This window comes from Sarcophilus harrisii, chromosome 2 (assembly GCF_902635505.1).
Source record: "Sarcophilus harrisii chromosome 2, mSarHar1.11, whole genome shotgun sequence".
In the NCBI taxonomy this organism is placed as follows: domain Eukaryota; kingdom Metazoa; phylum Chordata; class Mammalia; order Dasyuromorphia; family Dasyuridae; genus Sarcophilus; species Sarcophilus harrisii.
Genome location: NC_045427.1, coordinates 140,235,340 through 140,246,009, shown reverse-complemented (window position 1 = coordinate 140,246,009; position 10,670 = coordinate 140,235,340).

The window sequence follows — 10,670 nt, the reverse complement described above, 5'->3', positions numbered from 1 at the left end:
TGCAAACCTTAAGTGATATATATCAATGTTATTGAAACTGAGGGAGAATTACTTTGAGGGACAATGCTGGATAACAGGTCCTCTCAACCCATCTTCCTAAGTTTCTAAAAGTCCCTGAGAAACTCTTTGTTTATTAGCTGCTTCTATGAGAGTATTACTTAATGGTCAATATTCCAGTCTTGCTCTCCACAACTAGAATTGCCCTATCAACCCAACTCCTCAATAAGAAAGCTTTAGATCACAGATTTCTAACCACTAAATATAAGTGTCTCAGGAGATCTCAAAGCCTTGCCCGGAAGCTCTCCAAGCTGGTTGCTTCCATCATTCTCCCTAACCCCAAATTCCTTCTAGAATTAGGGCAGGGTCAAAGAATCTCGACATTGGAATGGTTCTAAAAGGACATCTCATGAATGACCAAGAATCCCCTCTATGATAAACAAGTAGTCACTTTGACTAAAGACCACTAGGGAGAGAGGGAAATCATTGCTTCCCAGAACAACCTATTTTATTCTTAGAGAGCTTTAGTCATCAGGAAGTTTTTCTTGACATCAAGTCAAAATTTGATTCTTTATAATTTCCACTCATCACTCCTATATCCACTCCCCTACCTTCTATAAACAAGCAAAATGAACATAATTCTTCTTCCATGTAACAGTTCTTTAAAGTTTGTGAGCATTTCTACTTTCTCCCACAAAAAAACCAAGTCTGCATTTCTCTCAAATAACCATGTTCAGTTCCTTTGTTGGATTTTCAGATGTCATAATCTTCGTGCTCTTCTCCATTCTGGTTGCTATCCTCCGGACACTGAAACCTTCTTCAGGACTTCACAGTTAGCATATAGAATCACCTTCATCACCCAAACTCTTCGTCCTCTAGAATGCTCACAGAGGGAAAGAAAAGCTCCTTTTTTCATGAAAATAAGAATTTCTGACCTAAAATTGTCAAAGTAAGCATAACTTTGTCTTTCTGCTTTTGGAAGGAGTATTTCACCTCTAATTCCTGGAACATCTAGGAAGAGAATGTGTAAAAGAAGGGTTGATTTTGGAAAGAGGCCACAAGTGAACATTTTTGGATGACAGCCATGAAAAAATGAAGAGCACCACCATTAAATGATAAATGGAAGGGAAGAGAAGGGAGTTTGTTGACAGAAGATGAAACTTCTTGTGAGCAGTGAATGGAGAGGGATATGTTTGTATACTTGGGTAAAAGGGGGAGAAAAATATTCTATATGTCTGTCCCATGCTAGTATTTGCCTCAGATAATCTTGTGGTCTCCTTCTCTATGTACAGATTGTATTCTATTTCTTCCCTTAATCACCTCCTTTGAGAGCCAGTTCTATTTTATTTGTCTTTATATTCTTGACACCTAGCATGCTCCCTTACATCTAGTAGGTACTTAATACATGTTGGTTGAACTAAGGTGAAACTCCTGTGGAAAGCTCTTTCTTCTCCTCTCTGCCTCCTGGCTTCTTTCAAGTCTCAGTTAAAACCTTGCATTCTACCAGAAGCCTTTTCTTTTCCTTCTGATAATTATTCCCCATTTCTCCTGTGTAGAACTTATTTGTATGTAGTTATTTACATGCTGCCTCCCTCATTAGAGTGTGAGCTCCTCTTGAGAAGGAATTGTCTTTTCTCTTTCGTTGTACATAGCCAGCACTCAGCACAGTGTCTAGTACACAGCAGGTACTTAATAAATGTTCATTTATTAAGGAGTAGAGTCTTAAGGAGCAACCTTGGTGCAACCATGAAGAGGTCAGGCTAGGAATAAGGTCTGGGAAGAGACACCAATGGGGAAAGAGGAGAAAGAAGAGTTTGAATTAAGTGCTGATTTTGGAGATAAACAGAATTCATGGGACAAGGCTGTATCTCCATAACCCCACCCCCAAGTAGTGGTTACCTGAAAGACAACGTGTGATGCTTAGAGACATGTCTCCTGATTGTTTGAGAGACTTCTGAGAGAAGACCAGCAAACTCTGAATGGCAAAAGGGATTTGGGGAGGAGTCCATACCTCAATACTGCCTTTGATTCCCAAAATCTGCGCCCCCAGAAACTGACTAGAGTATACCATTAGATGAGATAGCTTTGTACCTGCTTAAACTGAAACTTTCTCTCACTTCCAGATCTTTATTCTTGTGCAATCTGTCACCCAAACAAATCTGCAGTTTTCCCAATTATTGTTTTACTTTCTTTCTTTGATAAGTATGTTTGCTTGCTATCTATGATTGTCCTTTGTTTAATAAATGTATGGTGAGGAGGGGAAATTAAGTCACTAAGATTAAACTAGCACTTTCTAGATCTGTTGCATCCCATTCCCCTTCCCCAAGCAACCAGGGGAAATGATTTTTATTTTGACCCTCCCAAAGAGAATTGTACCCTTAGAGTATAAATATCTGATTATAATAGATAGAATTCCAAGCCTGGTAATTCTCACGCTCCTCACAAAGATGGGACTCTAGTCTCCTTGAGATTTGGAGAAGTGCATTCAGATCTGTGTACAAGTCTCTGCTAGACTAGGTCAGATTACTCTTGTAACATCTCGTTTTTCCGTGATCACAGCCCTGCTCCCGGAGGCAAGACAAACCTTGTCGGAAAGCAATTGAAACCCAGTCTAAAATAAAGTTTGCTGAAGTAGACAATTTATCTTACCAATAGAAAAGCATCAAATGTTAGAGCTTCAAAGGGAATTTAACAATTATCCAATCCTTTAATTACCTACAGAGCAGAGCTAATCTCTGATGCTGCCTGCTGTCTGCCTGGGTGGAGAAGTCTGGCCCAGGGCCTCTACTCTACTGACATATGAATTGGGTTCAGTCCTTAGGAACATGATTATTGGGTATTTAATGATCCAGATGCACAGCCTGGATCCCCATCCCACTTATCCTCTCATCATCAGGATTGTGATGGAGAGGGGAAATAAAATAAAAATCCAGGATGGAGACTATTTTTACCACATCCTTCTCTGGCACTAGTCCCCCTAAAGCAATGTGGTAGAGAGACAAAATAGTAAGGTGCCCTGAGATCATAGACAAACAACCCAAACTCTGTGTGCTTCAATTTCTGCATCCGTACAATGGACATAATATCTGTTTTGGTTGGTTTATTATGAAGATTAAGGGACATATAATAATATGCGATTGCTTTGAAAACTTAAAGGTGATTTTATACAAGTGTGTGGTAATTCCAGTAGCCTGAACACTCATTAAGGGTAAGGACTATTTTTATTTTGCTGTTGATCGAACCCCAGAACCTGCCCCAGAGCCCGCCTCATAGTAAGCATCTTATAAATGTTTGTTGAATTAAATTGACTCTATTCAACTAAGTGCCCTAATCAATAGGAATGGCCCCAGTTCTTGAGCTAGCAAAAGCTCCCCTAATCCATGTGGTTCAAAGTCTCCATCTGCTGCTACCTCTTCCTGAATTCTCATCTCTGTCCAGCTCAGGACCCCAAGCCTACCACTTCCTATCCTTTTCCTCCCCTTTCATTATTCCCTCCAGCACTTTAGTTCCATTATTACCAAATTCCCTTTCATCTTAGATCTCTTCTCATACTCTATTCATCTTTTTGTACTCATAGAAACCTGATTTTCTTTGAAAGAAAATTCATCTCTAGTCTCCCTCTTTAATGTGACTCTACTACTTTTCATGAATCCTGAAACACCAGAAAGCCAGTCCAATTAATCGGTCTCTTTCTCTTCCTTTTTCAAAACACCAATCCATTCCTCCCTTTTAACAGAGAACCTTACCTCTACTTTAAGGGAGAGGCAAGAGAAGCCATCAACACAAGCTTGATTATACACCCTAAAAACTCCTACTATACCTAAAAACTCTGCTTCTCAATCAAGTTTCTAAATAAAAGGAAGCCCTCCTCTTTGCCGAAGCTAGCCCCTCTACTTGTGCCCTGGATCTCATTCCCTCCTATTAACTTTCCCCAGTAATCACTCTTCTATAATCTTCAATTTCTCTTTTCGTCTTGGCTCCTTCCCCAAGATCTATCTCTATCAGGTGATAGATATCACTATACACTATCATATATTGTCATCCTTTAAAAAAAGCCTTCATTTTAACCCACCATCTTCTCAAATTATTGCCCAAATCTCCCCTTCCTTTTCTCTGACTAACTTCTAGAAAAAGTTGTCTACACAGGCTGCCTCCACTTTCTTACCACCAATTTACTTTTCAGCTTTTTGCAAACTGATTTCCAACTCCATCACACTACTGAAATTGCTTTCTTTGAGGTCACCAATTTTCTCTTAGCTTCCTTCTCTTGATCCTCTCTCCTTCTTGACCTGTATGTAGTACTAGATATTGTTGTCTACCCCATCCTTCTACATATCCACGCCTCCTGAGGCTTCTATAATATTCCTCACTCTCAGTTTTCTTCCTATCTGACAGCTTTCTTAATCTCCTGTGTGAGATCATTGCCCATCTTCTTCCCCATCAAGAGCAGATTTCCCCAAAGCTCAGACCACGGTCATCTCTCCTTTTTCTTTGTCTGCTCTCTCCTTTGCTGATTTCAGCCACTATTCGGTTTCATTAGGTAATTCACAAATTTATATATCTAGTCTCATTCTCTCCTGAATTAATGGCCCCTAACACTAATTACCTACTTGACATCTTTCTTACATATAGTTAGCATCTAAAACACGATATTACAAATGGAACTCATTCTTCCTCCTAAACCAGCCTTCCTAACCTCTTTAGTTCTACTGAGGGCACCTTTCCTGTCACTCAGGTTTGTAACCCTGAAGTTTTCCTTGACTCCCACTTTTCTCCTCTCTTCCCCACAAAAACTAGTCCACTGGCAAGTCTTTTTTTTTTTAGTGAAACAATTGGGATTAAGTGATTTGCCCACATAGCTGGTAAGTGTTAAGTGTCTAAAGCTGGATTTAAACTCCGGACCACACCATCTTTTTTTCCCAATGTTTTAATTCTTTTCCCTCCACTAGCAAGCTCGAGGATGATTCTGTCTCCACAATATCTCTCATACCTGTACCTTCTCTGAGTCCTAGATAGCTATTTGGCTACCCTATTTCCACACAGCTGACCAAATTATCTTTCTAAAACAAAGATCTGAATATCATCTTGAAAAAACAAATAAAAATAAACCTTTCCTCCTACTAGTTCCCTGTGATCTCTAGAATAAATATTATAATAATAATTTTTACTTCACATTTTAATATTATTCCTATATTACTTATTATTTTAAATTATAATTATATTATTCCTCATCTTGATATTTAAAATACTCCACAAGCCAGGTCTAACCTACTTTTATAGTATTTCATATTTCCTTTACAAAATCTATTTTCTAACCAAACTTAGCTACTAGCTGCTCCCTGAAATCAATGTTCCATCTCCTACCCTTATGCTTTAGTATACTAAACTATCCTTATTCCTCATCTCAGATTTTCAGAATCTTTATGTTCCCTCCAGGCTCAGGTTGGGTACCACCTCTAGAAGCCTTCCCTGATCTTCTCCAGTGTTTTCCCTCCTGACATTATGTTGCATTAACTTATCTGCATGCATACTGTAGCCGCTCCATGATCTATGGGGAATGCAGACTCCTTGTTCTTTGTATCTCTAGCATGTAGCCACAATGCCATGATGATTAATAAATGTCTGTCAACTTGAACTGACTCACCTCTGGAGATAACTAACCTGTGCCCTAAAGAGGCAAAAATGACTTGTCCGAAGATCAAGCAATAGTCTGAGACAAATTTGTTACAGAAATCCATGGCTTCTGACTCTAAGATCAGGGAACTTTCCACTATAATGTGCTGCCTTCCACAAAAGAACAGTTAATCAATATTAAATTTAAAAGTTTCTGTATGGACAAAAGAAATGTAGACAAAATTAAAAGGAAAACAGGAAATGGGAAAATTTTGCAACAAATTTCTCTGATAAAGTTCTCATTTCTCAAATATTTAGGGAACTAAGACAAATTTATAAAAATTAGAGCCATTCCCCAATTTATAAATGGTCGAAGGATAAGAACATGAAATTTTCAAAAGAAGAAATCAAAGAATTAATAGGTATGGGAAAACATGTTCTAAATCACTATTGATTAGAAAAATACAAATTAAAACATTTCTCAGATATCATCTTATATCCATCAGATTGGCTAACATGACAGAAATGGAAAATGACAAATGCCAAAAGAGATGTGGGAAAATAGACACATCAATGCACTATTGTGAACAGGCCCAACCCTTGTAGAGAACAATGTGGAACTATATCCAAAAGGCTATAAAAGTGTGTATACCCTTTGACCCAGCAATACTGCTACTAAGTCTGTATCCCAAAGAAACCAAGGAAAATGGAAAAGGATCCATAGGTACAAACATATTTATAGCAGCTTTTTTTTATATTGGCAAAGGAATTGAGAGATGTTCATTAATTGGAGAAATGGCTGAACAAGTTGTGGTATATGATTATGATGGAATACTGTAATATGTTGTGCTGTGAAAAATAATGAAGAGGATGATTTCAGTAAATCATGGAAAGACATGAGTTGATGCAGAGTGGAGTGAGCAGAATCAGGAGAACATTGTGCCCAGTAATAGCAACGTTGTAACAATGATCAAATGTGAAAGACTTAGCTACTCTGATCAATACAATGATTCCCATTTCCAAAGGGCTCATGATGAAAAATACTATCCACCTCCAGAGAGAACCAATGGATTTTAGTGTAAATTGAAGCAAATTTGTTTCACTTTATTTTCTTGTGTATGTATGTATGTGTGTGTGTTTTCCAACAAGGGTAACATGAAAATATGTTTTGCTTGACTTTACATGTTAAAAAAAATAAGAACAGATAATCAGAAAATTTGCTACCCAATTTTGGAAAAACAGTCCATTTATCCCTAGAACAATATTCCGTCTTTAGTGCCAAAAAAACTCTCAAGAATCATCATCTTTCCAGGTCCTTCATTAAGTGAATGAATATCCCCACTCTCACCTTTCACTTTCACTATCCAACATTTGATACAGACAATTCACATTTTCTTTCCATCCCTGTACTCCCTGCTCTAAACCAAGGACACTCAGCATTCTGAGTATATCTCTGGACCAAGAGAAATTTGGTGAGGCAAGAAAGCTTATGATTCTCTGTCTTTACCTCTAGAGCCCAGTTCAGTGTTAATCAGATAGAAACTGAAGATAGAGATGAAGACTGGACTTATGATGTTATTGACACATTGAATATATTTTACTATCCAGTGATACTGGCTTCTTTGCTATTCTTCACACAAGCCTGTCCATCTTTTGCCTTTACTCACTTTTACTTGCTATATTCAGTTGTGGAGTGCTTCCCATGCCTAGAGAGAGAATTCTCTCACTATACATCTCTGTCTCTTGATTTTTAAAAAAATCTCAGCTAAAATTCCACTTTCTGTAAGAAGCTTTTCCTGATTCCTTAAAATTCAGTGCCTCCGCCCTGACAATATCTCTAATTTGTCCTGTACATATTTTGTTCATATATAATTGTTTGCCTGTTGTCTCTCCCATTATATGAACTTTTGAGAGCAAAAACTGGTTTTTGCCTTTCTTTGTAACTCCAGCACTAGAAATAGTGGCTCAATAGAGCAGGCACTTAATAAATATTTATTGTCTTGACTTGACTGAAAACTCCCAGATTAAGAAAGCCTTTCTACCAATGCTGGTCAGCACCTTCTCTGCATTGCATTGTTTTAGAGAGTTGCTGGCCCTAGTGAAATGAGAGGTTACATGATTTGCCCAGCATCACATAATTAAGTGTCAAAGGCAAAATATGAAACTCATTCTTTAGGGCTCTAAGGACGGCTCTCTATCCAGTACGAGATGTGCCTCTCAGTAATAAGAATGTATGTGCATTTATACGGGGTGTTCCAAAAGTCTGTGCAATTTTAAGCTATTGAGACTTAAACCTGCACTCAGACTTTTGGCACAACCTCTATATGTATTTTAAGGTATACAGAGCCCTTGACATAAGTGCTTTTCTTATTTAAGACTCACAATGACCCCATGAAGTAGGTTCTATAGGCATTATTAATCCCTTTTCTTGGAAATGGGACAAAATGAGGTTCAGAGAATTTAAGCAATTTTCCCACAACTAGTATATGTTCATATGTAGAACTGGAGTATAAGTATATTTGGATCTTATTCTAACAGTGTATCCAATAAGCCAATATTAAAAGATATTGTTGGATTGGTAGCTCTATCTCAGGGATCTCTAAGAGATATCACTATAAAACTGAGAAATACTTTGGAGGAGCTTAATATCCCTCAACCCCACATCATCAACTCAACTTAACAAATTTATATTGTTCACCCAGATCTTCCCCAATATAATCCCCAAGCATCATTCCCCATTCAAAGAGAATATGGCTGCCAAAGTAGCTGTCCTCAAGCACAGGTCTGACCATGTCACCTTCTAGCTCAATAAATTCAAGAGAATTCCTATTAACTCAAGGATAGCAAGTTCTCTGTTTGATATTTAAATTGTCCTTTCCTACCTTTTTATCCTTCTGACTTTTTATACCCTTCCCATTCTAATATTCAAATACACTAGCTAATTTGCTGTTCTTCAAATAAGATACCCCCATTTCACAGGTTCCTTGGCTTCCTTCAAGTCTTAGTTAAAATATTATCTCTTAAACATCTCAGTGTCTCCCCTTCTCTTAACTGCTAGTTCCTTCTCTTCTGAAATTAACTTCCATCTACTCTGTACATATCTTGTTTGGACCATGCTGATACCATCATCAGAATAGGGGTTCTTTTGTGTTGTGGATCCCTTTTGCAGTCTGGTAAAGCCTATGGGGTTCTTTTCAGAATAATGGCTAATATAAAATATATAGGAAAGCAAAGGAAAACAATTATATTGAAATAGAATTATCAAAGTTTCTGGTCCCCAAATTAAAAAGTTATAAATTCATATGTAAGCTCTTTGATAGCAAGAACTGGGTTTGGAGTGGTTTTTTGGTTTGAGATTGTATCTTTTTCATAATCCCAGAGTTTAGCAGGATGCTTAGCACAGGGTAGGTGATTAATGAATGTTTTCTGATTGATTTTGATGGATTGCTCAAAATGGCTTTCCTCATCCTGTTTTCTTTACTTTCACTGACTCCCACTGAAAATTATCAGCGCTATGTTCTATCCCCTCAGAGACAGTCAGTCAGTCAACCAACATTTATTAAGTGCCTACTGTGTAACAAGTACTAGAATAGACTAAGCTTAGTTCTCTCTAAGGATGAGCCAGACAATGTAACAAATGAATCCCAATCCGCCCTATCCTCATTGCTAGTAATGTGATAATGAGAGGGCTGGGCAGAGTCTGTGACAAATCCGGCTGAAGAAGGCATCTTGGGGAAATGTGGGATTGAGATATGTGTGGAACCAGGCAATTATAATAATAGCATTCATGTAGTGCTTTTTAAAGTTTGCAAAAAGCTTTACAAATAATATTTCATTTTATCCCCACAACAACCCTAGGAGGTACATGCTGTTATTATCCTTGTTTTAACTGATGAAAAACTGAGGCAAACTGAGATTGTGACTTGTCCCAAGCAGGATCACACAACTAGAAAGTGTCTTAGGCTGGTTTTGAATTCAGGGCTACCTGACTCCAAAATTGAAGATTCTATCTGTTTGCCTCTTGACCAATTACTTTTCCTCTCTATGAGGCAGCCCTTCCTCATACTTCCTCCCTGCCTTACTCTCACAACTGCACAAGAGTTGGAAAAGACCCAGAACAACCTAATGTATATTTTCCCTTCTAAGGAAGAGAGCCATTCTCTGTGAGCTTTGGGAATGACTTGTATGCTGAGTTGCAGTAATCTGATTTTTGAGATGAAAAGAACACTGGCTTCTTCACCTTGTTGTATCTCCTTATTTATCTCTCTGGTCTGGGGAAGAAGTGAATTAGCTAAGAGATTCATTATGGATGGAACACCAAAACTCAACAATGCACATCAAGAGAGCTCCTGATTGGCTAAGACTAAACCTGAGACAGTGAAATGGATCACTCTAACCCTAAACCCAGTGACCAACTCCAATCCCCAGAACAGTTTGGTCCTGAGTTACCTGTACACTTGAGTCTTCTATCTAAAGAATGGTGGACCATCTGTGCTAGAACTAGGGAATTATAACTAGGTTGAATAGCTTTGGAAGTTTAGAAGCAAACTAATTTGGAGCTGGGTAAATTTATTTGTTGGACATTTCTAATTACCTTCCTCTGGTATATTATTCCTGAATTTACATATTCTCTTTCCCTGGTGAATAAGCTTTAGAAAAATCTCTTGGGATATATGGAGAGAGCTGGAAAGGAACTGGATGGGAACAAGTGAAAGAAACTGGGACTGGTAAGAGAGAAAGAACATTGAGGGGTAGGGAAGCTGGGATGATCCTGCTGTAAGGGAAATGATCATTGCAGTTTAAGCATGAGAACCCAAGATGTCAAACTGACTTAAGATCCAGGAAAGTCAGAAAGCATAGTGCCTCAAGTTATGGGTTCAATAATTAGTAGAATTTAGGAGGTAATGGAAAGCCAAAACCCTAGGCTCCCTATACAAGATTCCCTGGGAAGCTAGTACCCAGGAAATTAAGTCAGGCCTAAAGCTGATGTTTTATGCTCTCTTTTTAAAAGTAATTTGGTGTTTGTCTTCTGTTTGAGCCCTGTGTTTGCCCAGGTCAAA